This window comes from Ranitomeya imitator, chromosome 2, assembly GCF_032444005.1.
Source record: "Ranitomeya imitator isolate aRanImi1 chromosome 2, aRanImi1.pri, whole genome shotgun sequence".
NCBI lineage: Eukaryota > Metazoa > Chordata > Amphibia > Anura > Dendrobatidae > Ranitomeya > Ranitomeya imitator.
Genome location: NC_091283.1, coordinates 461,861,556 through 461,876,419, shown reverse-complemented (window position 1 = coordinate 461,876,419; position 14,864 = coordinate 461,861,556).

Here is a 14,864-nt window from a genome sequence, read left to right as displayed (position 1 = left end):
GCTTCTAGTTCTTCCATCTTGTTTGTCAGGCTTCTGGCGTTTGCGAGCATGCAGTTTAGAGGATTTTGTTTTGTTCCAATCTCCTCGCTGTGGATTGTTTTAGAAATGTTCTTACCTCCCTTCTGAGTATGTTTTCCTGGATCTTCTTTGTTCAAGTCTAATGTTTTTCTTCCCATCCCCTCTTCTTCTAGTTTAACGCCCTCCTGATGAGTGTAGCGAGTCGTCTGGCGAATGTGTGTTTCCCAGGTTTGTTGAGGTGTAGTCCGTCTCTGGCGAGGAGTCCATCGTACAAGTAATTCACACCGTGGTCCAGGAATCCGAATCCTTGTTGTCTGCACCATCGTCTTAGCCAGTTGTTTGCATCAAGGATCCTGTTCCATCTCCTGGTGCCATGCCCATCTACTGGAAGGATAGAAGAAAAAACTACCTGTGCATCCAGTTCCTTTACTTTCTTCCCCAACTCTTCAAAGTCTTTGCAGATTGTCGGTAGGTCCTTCCTTGCCGTGTCATTGGTGCCAACATGTATCAGAAGAAATGGGTGGACGTCCTTGGAGCTGAAGAGCTTTGGTATCCTATCGGTCACATCCTTGATCATCGCACCTGGAAGGCAGCATACTTCTCTTGCAGTTATGTACAAGAATATAACTACTATAATACTGCCCCCTATGTACAAGAATATAACTACTATAATACTGGTGAAGCAGAAGTCCAGTGTGGGTGATATCCCATACGCATACGCGTTTCAACGGTCGTGCTGCCTTAGTCATTAGTCACAATGATTACGGCGGCACGACTGTTGAAACGCGTCTGATTTTAAATGCACTTTAAGCCTGTGAGTGTCACTGGTAAAAATCACCAGCTTTTGTGTCTCTGGATCTAAAGATGGATTTTGGACTTATGTGCTTTTAATGAAAATGGAATAAAAAGGTATTTTTTATGGATCTCACCCACGCTGGACTTCTGCTTCACCTTCATACTACTTGCAGCAGTGCATGATCCACACGGTGGGACTGAGAGGAGGTGAGCTGATCTTTGTTGCTTTTTCTTTTCTACTATAATACTGCTCCATGGACAAGAATATAACTACTATCATACTTCCCCCTGTGTACAAGAATCTAACTACTATAATACTGCCTCCCCTATGTACAAGAATATAACTACTGTAATACCGCCCCCTATGTACAAGAATATAACTACTATAATACTACCCCCTATGTATAAGAATATAACTACTATAATACTGCCCCTATGTATAAGAATGTAACTACTATAATACTGCCTCCCCATGTACAAGAATAAAACTACTATCATACTGTCCCTATGTACAAGAATATAACTACTATAATACTGTCCCCTATGTATAAGAATATAACTACTATAATACTGCCCCTATGAATAAGAATATAACTACTATAATACTGCCTCCCCATGTACAAGAATATAACTACTATCAGTCCCTATGTACAAGAATATAACTACTATAATACTGTCCCCTATGTATAAGAATATAACTACTATACTACTGCCCCATGTATAAGAATATAACTACTATAATACTGCCTCCCCATGTACAAGAATATAACTACTATCATACTGTCCCTATGTACAAGAATATAACTACTATAATACTGTCCCTATGTACAAGAGTATAACTACTAAAATACTGCCCCTATGTATAAGAATATAACTAATATAATACTGCTCCTATGTACAAGAATATAACTACTATAATACTGCCCCCCAGGTACAAGAATATAACTACTATAATACTGCCCCTATGTATAACTACTATAATACTGCTCCTATGTACAATAATATAACTACTATAATACTGCCCACATGTACAATAATATAACTACTATAATACCGTCCCCTATGTATAAGAATATAACTACTATAATACTGCTCCTATGTACAAGAATATAACTACTATAATACTGTCCCCTATGTATAAGAATAGAAATACTATAATACTGCTCCTATGTACAAAAATATAACTACAATAATACTGCCCCCCATGTACAAGAATATAACTACTATAATACTGCTCCTATGTATGAGAATATAACTACTATAATACTATTCCTATGTACAAGAATATAACTACTATAATACTGCCCACATGTACAAGAATATAACTACTATAATACTGTCCTCTATGTATAAGAATATAACTACTATAATACTGCCCCTCATGTACAAGAATATAAATACTATAATACTGCCCCTATGTATGAGAATACAACTACTATAATACTGTTCCTATGTACAAGAATATAACTACTATAATACTGCCCACATGTACAAGAATATAACTACTATAATACTGTCCTCTATGTATAAGAATATAACTACTATAATACTGCTCCTATGTACAAGAATATAACTACTATAATACTGCCCAATATGTATAAGAATCTAACTACTATAATACTGTCCCCAATATATAAGAATATAACTAGTATAATAGAACATAAATGCTATAATAATAATAATAATAATACTTTAATACCTCTATGCCATCAATAATCTCCAGGACAAGGTGGTCATATCCGATTTGGAGATCCTCACTCCTTTTATCCTTGCGTATCTAATCTTACTCTGATCTCTTTGTGACCTTGAAGGATGTTGCATTTTTTCCTTTCTGTTTTTTCAGCTAGAAAGCGATTGCCAGTTCTTGAGAGCAAATGTCCTGTTGTTACAATATACGAATGAATCCCATCTCCAATGGGGAAATAAGACAAGATATGGAATGGCTGCAAGCCAGTGCTCTGAGTACAATGCTGCACAGGGAATGAGAGAAGTTTGTGCTTTATTCTTCTTTGATAGAGCTGAATGTGGCAATAGGAATATCCATGGCTCGCACACAGCATAGTGATAGGTCCAGGAGACACCATAGAGGAGTCTCATTACCTGCAATGTCCAGTGGTGTAGACAACGGCTTTCCCCTCTGTGCCAAGGATCAATGGCGCCACTTCAGCCTCATCATACAGACCCCACTATGGCATTTTATTTTTCTAAACAATTACCTCCACCTGTATGGAGCCCAATGTTAGTTTTTTTTTGTCTTAGGTGAAAAAAACTAAAGCATTTAAGGTGTCTCTATCCACACTGTGCCATTTCGAAAAGATGGAACCACGGATTAGGAAAATTTTCACTTCCATAAATTGTCTTATAGACAGAGTTACAGTATTTTAAACCCAATCATCACCTTTTAACACTACATTGTCTTAAAGTTCAGAACACTGTCCTAAATTAACCCTAATTTTAAAGTTGAAGCACCATTTATCTGACACAGAAATATAAACCTCCTGAAAAGACAGAGAAAAATTACAAAACTTTAGATTCCTGTTGTCACCACTAAATGGAGCTCGCTACATGTAATACTGTTCAACATATGCAGTAACGAGCAGACAGAATTGTATCATTTATGGGGGTTTTCCATCTATTAAAATTGATCACCTGTCTAAGTAACAAAAATTGTTTTATCATAGAAGCTAGAAACTGCTAGGACACTGCTGATAGCGAAACCGTGTAAGAAGGCAGAAGATAGCATGAATAAGTTTGAATGGGGCAGTATTTTGGGACTTTTTAGGGGCTTTGATAAAAGCGCACTGACTGTGACACTTTAGTCCTTGAATGTCTCATACAGGTGCATCCAAGCCTATAATGATGAGGCCGTTCCTTTAATGCTTAATTTTAGAATGTTGACATTTGGATTGTACAGCTCAGCTACAACAAACACATACAAATCAGCTATGCAACACACAGCTTAGTTACAACGAACACACACAGCTGAGCTAAAAAAGGCACATACACACACAGACCAGCTATAAAAGACTCACACATCCAGCTTAGGTATAATAGACACACATACAACTTAGCTACAACAAACACATAAAGCTACCACACACACGCACAGCTCAGCTATAATAGACACACACACTGTTAGGGCTAGCGGAATGCACCAAATTATAAGAGAGATGGTATAAGGTGCGTTCTCAGCCCGGGGTCCACCATGCAGAGATGGAACCTGCTGCTGACTAATGACAGACCATATGGTGGTACAATGTGGATTCACATACGGGTTAACTTCACCCTGTGTGAAGGAAGCAAACCCTGTTGCGTCATAGGGCCGCGGTACCGCACCAAGAGCGCAAGCAAGGAGTCTCAGAACTCTATCCCAAGACACAGGATTAGAGTACGTTCAGACCACTTGTGCTCAACACCGCAACTGGGGTGTCAGAGTAACAGAAAATATAACTTAAAGCACAAGAGTGCGTGCTGTGCCGCCTTGTCGGACGCCACTAACCACCCAGACTTGGGATAGGAAAGCGCTCTATAAGCGCACGGCGTCGCACTGGCGGTTACAGCAATAGACGCTGTATCGTGTGTCTTTATGTTGACAGCTTAGTCAGGCGCTAGACAGCAAGCATCCACCTTTTGCGAACAGTCATACACAAGGGAGGGGATTTTAAAGAACGACTTGCACTCATCAACACACACGATTCCAAATGTACACTAGCGCATGGCCGTGCAGCCATGCAAACCTTTTATAGCTGCAGCAAGAACAGGACCTTCCCAGAAGGACCAATGGAAGTCAGCCACAGAAGAAGAACACCTTCCGGACCTTCCTAAAGGACCAATGGGATTTGCTGCAGTATCTAAGCATGTGACCCTTGATCTCCAATAAGAGGTCTTGCCCAGGGCATGCTCAGAAAGGGAAGAGCAGGACTTAGTCCCAAACACATCTGCTCGCCGCTGCTCAGTACCGGCTACAATGGCAGAAGCTGGAAAGGCAGCAGTAACCAGTCGTCCAGTATCAGCCTGAGCTAGACGCTGGGACCGACGTCTCCGCTGAGCAGACTCCACTGCGGCTGGAGAAGAATGGAAGACCGCAGCGGCGATGGTTCGAGATTCCCCCTGTGCAGAGGCGGGATCTTGACACCTATCACACACATCTCAGATGCAAAAGGAATACACACAGCTCAGCTATGAAAACACACACAAGCTCAGTTACATAAGACCCACACAGCTCGGCTACAATGGACACACAGCACAGCTCAACAGATATACACATTAAACTCAGCTACAATTGATACACGCAGTTCAGCTACAACCGACATACAGCTCTACTACAATAAACACTCAGCTACTAGACACAGCTCAGCTACAGCAGACACACACCCTGCTCAGCTACAACAGACAAACACATACAAATCAGCTACGCAACACACACAGCTTAGTTACAACAAACACACACAGCTGAGCTAAAAACGGCACATACAGACACATACCAGCTATAAAAGACTCAAACATCCAGCTCAGATATAATAGACACACATACAACTTAGCTACAACAAACACATAAAGCTACCACACACACGCACAGCTCAGCTATAATAGACACACATATCTTAGCTACAATGGACACACAGCACACATCAACAGATATACACATCCAACTCAGCTACAATTGATACACGCAGTTCAGCTACAACTGACATACAGCTCAACTACAATAAACACCCAGCTCAGCTACAACAAACACATACAAATCAGCTATGCAACACAAAGAGCTTAGTTACAACAAACACACAGCTGAGCTTCAGAAGGCACATACAGACACATACCAGCTATAAAAGACTCACACATCCAGCTCAGATATAATAGACACACATACAACTTAGCTACAACAAACACATAAAACTACCACACACATGTACAGCTCAGCTATACTAGACACACACACCTCAGATACAAAAGGCACACACAAGCTCTGCTACATTAGACCCATACAGCTCAGCTACAACAGACATACATATCTCCACTACAATCGACACACACAGCACAGCTCATCAGGTATACACACAGCTAATAAAAATATAATAATCTTTATTTTTATATAGCCCTAACATATTCCGCAGCGCTTTACAGTTTGCACACATTATCATCGCTGTGCCTGTTGGGGCTCACAATCTAGATTCCCTATCGGTATGTCTTTGGAATGTGGGAGGAAACCGGAGTACCTGGAGGAAACCCACACAAACACGGGAGAACATACAAACTCTTTGCAGATCTGGTCCAGGGTGGGGCTTGAACCCAGGACTCGCTACACTGAGCCACCGTGCTGCCTCACTCAACTACAACAGACACTATGGCTCATCTACAACACTCGAACATCTCAGCTCCTGTAGGGTGACCAGGATGGTAGCCGTGGGTGAGCTGCTGCCCTGGCACTTTACAAACAAATCATGCTCCAGTCTATAAGTGTTGTGCTGTGCATTGCACTCACTCACAGGCCGGAGGCCTTCACTGTCTTCACATCCTCAGTTCCAGAACCAGCCGCACACACATCAGGGGACACCCGGTACATTTTAACAACCTCATCTTTACTGGACAGTTCAAGTATACCAGTCTTTAACACGCAATGTTGGGCAAAGCACACTCCAGTTCTTGTTCCATCAACCCAGTACATTCCAATCATTTTCTTACACTCCGCTCCTACTATTCCTACTCTCACAGGTCCTGTTAGCCCTAGGGATTCCCCAACCAGCACCGCGATATTCCCGAGATTGGCTGCATTTCGCTCACGCGATTTCATTTACATCTTCCTCTGTTTGGAATGGTTGTCATTGCTCCTCATAGCCCCCAACTTGAACCTTGAGCTCCAAACGTTACAAGAATGTCCGCGGGGAGTTTGGTACTACCTCATACCGCCAGAACGTTTTGTCCACACCGTGCTTCAGCTCACTGCACCTTCAACTTCACCTTGCCTCCCACGAACACTTTCACTGACTAAACCAGGAAGTAGTTCCCTTTTTGTACTTGCCCAACCCTCTCCCTATTCTGGGTTAATCCCAACTATTTAACTGTATCTTGCCCTACTGTACTTACAGTCACTATCTATCTCTAACTGCACTAAACTGTACCCTATACCTTCCCTATACCTGACTTGTGTGTACCAGAGTTACCGTAGGCGTTAGCTTTGCAGTACCCACACAGCAGCATCAGTACCTATCACACTTTGCATTGTTACCCTTACACTCTATACATTTTACATTTCACATGTCACCATAAAATGCAATAAAATACATGACAGTATTCACACTACACAACTGTTGTCTTTAGGGGCAGGGCACGATAATCTCTGTGACTCCCTTAGGCTAGGTTCTCATTTCGTTTTAGGGTGAGCGCTAACGGACAGCGTTGCACGGCGAAATTAACACCGTGCAACGCGTCCGTTAGCGCTCCCATTGCTAGCAATGTTAAAGCGCATTGCTAGTGCGTGCCATTTTCGGCACGCGCTAGCAATGTGCCATTCTTTTGTGGCGCGCCTCGGACGCTGCTTGCAGCGTCCGAGGCGCGCCCGAGGTCCGTTCCCCGCTCTCGCAGATCGGGGATCTGCGCTAGTGGGGACGTTTAACGCGACCACTAAAAAGACATTGCGTTAGCGCAATCTGCTAGCGCTAGGCGCTTAACGGATTGCCCTAACGCAATATCAACCTAGCCTTACACTACAACAGTCATGTACGCAGCTCAGCTAGGATTAGAGAACACCATTTTGGCTGTAGGTAGATGCACTAGTAGATAAAAGATGGCGGTGAAGAAGTATTGCTTGAAATACTGAAAAGTCAGACTGCATTCACAGAAGAAGCAGCTGCTTGGTCTATGTATGTCCGACGTAATATGGGAGTAATCACAGCCCTATTACAACAGGGGAGTTCACGTCACTTGACCGTATTCCAGAAGACCAAGAAGGAGACACTTAAATGTAAGCGCATTACAATTTTGAAGTGGGAGATGGAGGGAAAATAATGGAGAGGAGAATTATGAAAGCAGACAACCCCTTTAAATCAGTCTTTGCTCTTGCCACTAAGCTTCATAATAGACTTATATTTCTTACAATGCCAATAACAACTAATTATCAGACAACACATTCATAATAGCTGATTGTCACAGGTCACCTCCTCCTCTCCCTGCATGATGACTTCTGCACAGAGCACAGAGCATGCCCACTACACTCTACATCTCCATGTTACCAATACCAACTGGTATTTATGGAGAGCTGGGTAACTGGCTGTCACTAGTCTCCGACACTCAGTATCTGCATGTTGTGTACAAGTTCCAGTAAAATAATTTTTTACATTTTTTCAATTATTTTATAAAATAATTTTGACTTCATTTATCTTTCTGGAAAATTGCTACATAAGAACGACTATTTTAGTTCATTGTTGTTACCCCCTACGTGGTTTGAAACTCCATCTCGCCGGCAATTGATGGCGCAGATTTGGGCTGTTAATGAGATCTCCGCATTGACTTTGTACATAGGACTCTAGAGTATGGAAATAAAACAAGGTTAGTCTGCTCCTGGTCAGGAGGACAGCTATTAATGTACGCACTTGTGGCTAATATCCCCATTTAGGTGACATGATTTATGAGGTGGCCGGCTGCAGGGCTCGGTCTCAGTTGGAAATTGCTTGCCACTCCAGCTGTTTTCAGTTCTATCCAACAAGCAACCTTACAGCAAGCAGCCGAAGTCGTGGATCTCTGCTGGAAGTAGTAAGGAGAAAAACTACACAGGAGAAGCTGCAAGCTCTGCAAAAAGAAACAATGTGGTCCCAAAGGAAGCCTAACTGAGCACAAGAAGACGAACGATCACAAGGAGGCTCTGCCCTAAGCGGCAGGCTTGACGTTGGCTTTTGTAAGTTGACTTAACTTTTGCTAGACAAATGGAACAGGGTAAATATTGTAATTGGAATCACTGAGAAAGTACGCCACTCTTGTTAATAGCTGTGTCTGGTATTACAGCGCAACCTCTTTCGAATGAATGCTGCAATACCATGCACAACCTATAGAAAAGAGTGGCGCTGTTTATGGGGAACATACCCTTTTTTACAAATCTCGTACATCTAATGTCGTTATTCTAAAAATGAGCTGTGTGGTGTAGTTTCAATACAAGCAGTATTTTATCAGCAGAAGATTATCATTGCAGGGCTAGGTCTCATGTGCACAGCAGTGTAATCTGCGTAACTCAGCCACAGTCACTGATTGGCAGCTTGCTGACAATGTGCAGTGTACACAGGAAGCAGCCAATCAGTGGTGTGGGCGGGGTGATATAGAGATCAGCATTCTGAGCACTGCTACATCTACAGCAGGGAAAACAGGGATTCTATTACAAGTACCCCAAGCAGCCCAGTAAGTGACACATTGCTGGAATCAGGCCTTTTTGCCTTATGTCCTGCTTTCCCATTACATGACAAATGCCTGCTGACAGATTCACTTTAATAGAGGATCTATGAAATTGCCAAATGTGATAACAATTTAAAGAGGTGGCTGCACTGAGAATGCCATTTGCAGATAATAGGCTGATTACAGCAAGTCCCACTGCTGGGACCCGGTAATAAGCTTTAAACACTATTAACACTAAAAACACTAATAATGTGCAGCTATAAGTTAGTCTGCAGTTTAATAGCTTTTTGAACCACCCAAATGACCGCACTTACAGCCAGGCTACCAGGAGGAAATGAATTGTATTTCTCCAGGTAGTGTTCCGGTTTCAGTCACGGGATGGTGATGAAATGGTTTCAGTCACCACTCTATGTACAGAGAGCGGTGACTGTAACCTCACCTCTGGTATTGACTAACAGCCGGCCCTAATGCTGAATTGCTGTCAGTCAGGGCTGCCGGCGCGGTTACAGCCATCACTCTCTATACACAGAATGGTGACTGAACCTGAGCCGGCGTCATCTCCGTGACTGAAACCAGAATGCTATTCATTTCCTTCTGGCAGTGGGGCTCTCAATGCCGGTGCCGGGCAGGCTCAGAGCTCTATTAACCCCTTTACCCCCAAGGGTGGTTTGCACGTTAATGACCGGGCCAATTTTTACAATTCTGACCACTGTCCCTTTATGAGGTTATAACTCTGGAACGCTTCAACGGATCCCAGTGAATCTGACATTGTTTTCTCGTGACATATTGTACTTCATGACAATGGTAAAAATTCTTTGATAGTACCTGCGTTTATTTCTGAAAAAAATGGAAATTTGGCGAAAATTATGAAAATTTTGCAATTTTCCAACTTTTAATTTTTATGCAATTAAATCACAAAGATATGTCACACAAAATACTTAATAAGTAACATTTCCCACATGTCTACTTTACATCAGCACAATTTTGGAACCAAAATTTTTTTTTGTTAGGTAGTTATAAGGGTGAAAAGTTGACCAGCAATTTCTCATTTTTACAACACCATTTTTTTTTAGGGACCACATCTCATTTGAAGTCATTTTGAGGGGTCTATATGATAGAAAATACCCAAGTGTGACACCATTCTAAAAACTACACCCCTCAAGGTGCTCAAAACCACATTCAAGAAGTTTATTAACCCTTCTGGTGCTTCACAGGAATTTTTTGAATGTTTAAATAAAAATGAACATTTAATTTTTTTTCACAAAAAATTTAATTCAGCTACAATTTGTTTTATTTTACCAAGGGTAACAGGAGAAAATGGACCCCACACATTGTTGTACAATTTGTTCTGAGTACGCCAATACCCCACATGTGGGTGTAAACCACTGTTTGGGCGCATGGCACAGCTCGGAAGCGAAGGAGCGCCATTTGACTTTTCAATGCAAAATTGACTGGAATTGAGATGGGACGCCATGTTTCGTTTGGAGAGCCCCTGATGTTCCTAAACATTGAAACCCCCCACAAGTGACACTATTTTGGAAAGTAGACCCCCTAAGGAACTTATCTAGAGGTGTGTTGAGCACTTTGACCCACCAAGTGCTTCACAGAAGTTTATAATGCAGAACCGTAAAACTAAAAAATCATATTTTTTCACAAAAATTATCTTTTTGCCCCCAATTTCTTATTTTTCCAAGGGTAAGAGAAGAAATTGGACCCCAAAAGTTGTTGTACAATTTGTCCTGAGTACGCTGATACCCCATATGTGGGGGTATACCACTGTTTGGGCGGATGGGAGAGCTCGGAAGGGAAGGAGCGCCATTTGACTTTTCAATGCAAAATTGACAGGAATTGAGATGGGACGCCATGTTGCGTTTGGAGAGCCACTGATGTGCCTAAACATTGAAACCCCCCACAAGTGACACCATTTTGGAAAGTAGACCCCCTAAGGAACTTATCTAGAGGTGTGGTGAGCACTTTGACCCACCAAGTGCTTCACAGAAGTTTATAATGCAGAACCATAAAAATAAAAAATCATATTTTTTCACAAAAATTATCTTTTCGCCCCCAATTTTTTATTTTCCCAAGGGTAAGAGAAGGAATTGGACCCCAAAAGTTGTTGCACAATTTGTCCTGAGTGCGCTGATACCCCATATGTGGGGGTAAACCACTGTTTGGGCGGATGGGAGAGCTCGGAAAGGAAGGAGCGCCGTTTGACTTTTCAATGCAAAATTGACAGGAATTGAGATGAGACGCCATGTTGCGTTTGCAGAGCCCCTAATGTACCTAAATAGTAGAAACCCCTCACAAATGACACCATTTTGGAAAGTAGACCCCCTAAGGAACTTATCTAGATGTGTGGTGAGCGCTTTGACCCACTAAGGGCTTCACAGAAGTTTATAATGGAGAGCCGTAAAAATAAAACAAATTTTTTTTCCCACAAAAATTATTTTTTAGCCCCCAGTTTTGTATTTTCCCGAGGGTAACAGGAGAAATTGGACCCCAAAATTTGTTGTCCAATTTGTCCTGAGTGCGCTGATACCCCATATGTGGGGGGAAACCACTGTTTGGGCGCATGGAAGGGCTCGGAAGGGAAGGAGTGCCATTTGAATGCAGACTTAGATGGAATGGTCTGCAGGTGTCACATTGCGTTTGCAGAACCCCTAATGTACCTAAACAGGAGAAACCCCCAACAAGTGACACCATTTTGGAAAGTAGACCCCCTAAGGAACTTATCTAGATGTGTGGTGAGCGCTTTGACCCACTAAGGGCTTCACAGAAGTTTATAATGGAGAGCCGTAAAAATAAAACAAAAATTTTTTCCCACAAAAATTGTTTTTTAGCCCCCAGTTTTGTATTTTCCCGAGGGTAAGAGGAGAAATTGGTCCCCAAAATTTGTTGTCCAATTTGTCCTGAGTGCGCTCATACCCCATATGTGGGGGGGAACCACTGTTTCGGCGCATGGGAGGGCTCGGAAGGGAAGGAGCTCCATTTGGAATGCAGACTTAGATGGAATGGTCTGCAGGTGTCACATTGCATTTGCAGAGCCCCTAATGTACCTAAACAGTAGAAACCCCCCACAAGTGACACCATTTTGGAAACTAGACCCCCTAAGGAACTCATCTAGATGTGTTGTGAGAGCTTTGAACCCCCAAGTGTTTCACTACAGTTTGTAACGCAGAGCCGTGAAAATGAAAAAAAAAATCTTTCCCCCCAAAATTATATTTTAGCCCGCAGTTTTGTATTTTCCCGAGGGTAAGAGGAGAAATTCGACCCCAAAAGTTGTTGTCCAATTTGTCCTGAGTATGCTGATACCCCATATGTTGGGGGGAACCACCGTTTGGGCACATGGGAGGGCTCGGAAGGGAAGGAGTGCCATTTGGAATGCAGACTTAGATGGAATGGTCTGCAGGCGTCACATTGCGTTTGCAGAACCCCTAATGTACCTAAACAGAAGAAACCCCCCACAAGTGACCCCATATTGGAAACTAGGCCCCCCAGGGAACTTATCTAGATGTGTTGTGAGAACTTTGAACCCCCAAGTGTTTCACTACAGTTTATAACGCAGAGCCGTAAAAATAAAAAATCTTTTTTTTTCCCACAAAAAATATATTTTAGCCCCCAGTTTTGTATTTTCCCAAGGGTAACAGGAGAAATTGGACCCCAACAGTTGTTGTCCTATTTGTCCTGAGTACGCTGATACCCCATATGTTGGGGTAAACCCCTGTTTGGGCACACGGGAGAGCTCGGAAGGGAAGAAGCACTGTTTTACTTTTTCAACGCAGAATTGGCTGGAATTGAGATCGAACGCCATGTCGCGTTTGGAGAGCCCCTGATGTGCCTAAACAGTGGAAACCCCCCAATTATAACTGAAACCCTAATCCAAACACACCCCTAACCCTAATTGCAACGGTAACCCTAACCACACCTCTAACCCTGACACACCCCTAACCCTAATCCCAACCCTATTCCCAACTGTAAATGTAATCTAAACCCTAACTGTAACTTTAGCCCCAACCCAAACTGTAGCCCTAGCCCTAACCCTAACCCTAACCCTAACCCTAGCCTTAACCCTAGCCCTAACCCTAGCCCTAACCCTAGCCCTAGCCCTAACCCTAACCCTAGCCCTAACCCTAGCCCTAACCCTAGCCCTAACCCTAACCCTAGCCCTAACCCTAGCCCTAACCCTAACCCTAGCCCTAACCCTAACCCTAGCCCTAGCCCTAGCCTTAGCCCTAGCCCTAGCCCTAACCCTAGCCCTAACCCTAGCCCTAACCCTAGCCCTAACCCTAGCCCTAGCCCTAATGGGAAAATGGAAATAAATACATTTTTTTAATTTTTCCTTAACTAAGGGGGTGATGAAGGGGGGTTTGATTTACTTTTATAGTGGGTTTTTTAGCGGATTTTTATGATTGGCAGCCGTCACACACTGAAAGACGCTTTTTATTGTAAAAAATATTTTTTGCATTACCACATTTTGAGAGCTATAATTTTTCCATATTTTGGTCCACAGAGTCATGTGAGGTCTTGTTTTTTGCAGGACGAGTTGTCGTTTTATTGGTAACATTTTCAGGCACGTGACATTTTTTGATCGCTTTTTATTCTGATTTTTGTGAGGCAGAATGACCAAAAACCAGCTATTCATGAATTTCTTTTGGGGGAGGCGTTTATACCGTTCCGCATTTGGTAAAATTGATAAAGCAGTTTTATTCTTTGGGTCAGTACGATTACAGCGACACCTCATTTATATCATTTTTTTATGTTTTGGCGCTTTTATACGATAAAAACTATTTTATAGAAAAAATAATTATTTTTGCATCGCTTTATTCTCAGGACTATAACTTTTTTATTTTTTTGCTGATGATGCTGTATGGCGGATCATTTTTTGCGGGACAAGATGTCGTTTTCAGCGGTAGAATGGTTATTTATATCTGTCTTTTTGATCGCGTGTTATTTCACTCTTTGTTCGGCGGTATGATAATAAAGCGTTGTTTTTTGCCTCGTTTTTTTTTTTTTTTCTTACGATGTTTACTGAAGGGGTTAACTAGTGGGCCAGTTTTATAGGTCGGGCCGTTACAGACGCGGCGATACTAAATATGTGTACTTTTATTGATTTTTTTTATTTATTTCGATAAAGAAATGTATTTATGGGAATAATATTTTTTTTTTTCATTATTTAGGAATATTTTTTTTTAATTTTTTTTACACATTTGGAAATTTTTTTTTTTACTTTTTTACTTTGTCCCAGGGGGGACATCACAGATCGGTGATCTGACAGTGTGCACAGCACTCTGTCAGATCACCGATCTGATAGCAGTGCAGGCTGCTTCACAGTGCCTGCTCTGAGCAGGCTCTGTGAAGCCACCTCCCTCCCTGCAGGACCCGGATCCGTGCCATCTTGGATCCAGGTCTGGAGCAGGCAGGGAGGGAGGTAAGACCCTCGCAGCAACGCGATCACATCGCGTTGCTGCGGGGGGCTCAGGGAAGCACGCAGGGAGCCCCCTCCCTGCGCGATGCATCCCTGCACCGCCGGCACATCGCGATCATCTTTGATCGCGGTGTGCCAGGGGTTAATGTGCCGGGGGCGGTCCGTGACCGCTCCTGGCACATAGTGCCGGATGTCAGCTGCGATAGGCAGCTGACACCCGGCCGCGATCGGCCGCGCTCCCCCCGTG